Source organism: Melanaphis sacchari, unplaced genomic scaffold (genome assembly GCF_002803265.2).
Source record: "Melanaphis sacchari strain LSU unplaced genomic scaffold, SCAv2.0 Contig2106_pilon_pilon, whole genome shotgun sequence".
In the NCBI taxonomy this organism is placed as follows: Eukaryota; Metazoa; Arthropoda; class Insecta; order Hemiptera; family Aphididae; genus Melanaphis; species Melanaphis sacchari.
The window spans coordinates 2,808-4,661 of NW_020271047.1; the positions used below are offsets into that span (position 1 = coordinate 2,808).

Genomic DNA, 1,854 nt, shown 5'->3' on the forward strand with positions numbered 1-1,854 from the left:
CTGTAGTCGATGACAAAGCAGCAAGCACACCTCGGATATGAGGTTCAGTAATTTCCGCAACGTAGGTTAACACTGGAGCTTCTAGTAAACCACCACAAAAACCACATATAGCTAAAGCTAAGTAGAGCTGATTTACTGTTGAAGCATAATGAAATAATAACCAAGCTAGAATGAATGGCAATGTAAGCGCAATCATACTGGGTTTTCGTCCAAAAGGTTGAGTAATAGTTCCAGATATCATACAACCAAGTGGAACACATATTAAATTAATGCTACTGAACCATGATATTTGTTCTTTATTTAATTGGAGATAATCGTCGTGTCTTATATTAGTGTTATTTGATAATGCTGGAATAGCTATTGTTGGTAGTCCTAATGTCATTCCATATGTTAAGAGTAAACAGTTCTTAGCTGATACAGCTAATATCTAAAAAAAATAATTATTAATTTTGTAATTCATTTAACATTCTTAAACCCTTAGATTTCAATTTACTTATACAGTAGTCACTCAATAATTCAATTATATTTTGGTGTTCTAAGAATTAATTTATTTTTCGACATTAAAAACCATTTTCAGCTGAATTTTTGTTTCCAAAAAATTATTTATTTGCATTTCCATGGTTAAAATGCATTTCTTTTGTGGCATAATTGGTAATTTTTTTTATTGTTCAATACCTTTACTCTAGGTATTCAATGCATCATTTCTAATGATTATTTACCGTCTTCGCACAAAATCGTTTTACGTAGGTATACAATATATAAGTGCTTGTACTTTATAGTAAAATCATTTGAGGATAAATTATTATTATATATGTTGGTAATTATTCATTTAATTTATAATTTTAACTTAAAATGCTGATATAAAGTTTATATAGCTTTATACAAAAATATATTTTTTAAATTTTAATATGGACGACTTTTTGAGCAAGTAAAAAAATGTTATATTAATTTTTTAAATTTTTTATAAGATATAAAAAACAATAATCTAAATATTTTAACCTGACCAAACCTGTTTTATAATATTTATCCAGTTATTGTTTATATTATTATTACTACTACTATTAGTTTAGATAAAAATATATTTTTGATTGATAATATCAAATTACCATAATTACATGTCTTGATTCTTTCAAAATAATTAACTGTAAATGTAATGTAAATTATACTATACCTATATTAATAATATTTGCTTAAAAACTGAACCTCTGAAAATTGAATTATACAGATATTTTTATGGAATGATTAAATTCATACAACCAATAAACCAACCTGCGGTAAAGCATTTTTGAATGTTTTCTTCGATTTAGTTCTGTTTACATTAATGTCGTTATTATTATTGTTATTCTGATTTTGAGGTTCTTTAATTGGAGCAATATGATAGTTAACAAATTCAGTAGAGTGATCGTCAGGTAAATCACCTATTAATACTGGTTCGGTTTTCTCTCTAAAAAAAAATAAACGATGCAATTAATTTTAATATATTTATAATATAATTAATACTAATATAATATATAATGTTAGATACTTATTTTATTTATAGATTATTGGGTACCTAACCTAACCTTTCTAATTTTACTGACTGAGAAAGAAATATTAAGAATTTTATGCTTTCTCTAAGTAATTGTAAAGTGTAGGTATAGGTATCTACATATTATACTTTCAATCTCCAGTACAAATTTTAAATATAAGTATTTTATTCGATTAATTTTTGATCAATTGATTTTATGTAATAGGTACATTTTAGAACCTTTGTTGGGAGATTCCAAACCTTCATCTTACCTTTTAGGCTTTTAAAAAATGAATTTCTGTTACATTGGATGCAGGAAGGGAATTAATTATGTCTATATGTATACC

General features: G+C 25.4%; 1 pseudogene; it reads right to left on the reverse strand.

Annotated features, from left to right (window-relative positions):
- The window catches only part of LOC112593859, a 3,275-nt pseudogene that overhangs the window by 823 nt on the left and 598 nt on the right, over positions 1–1,854 (reverse strand).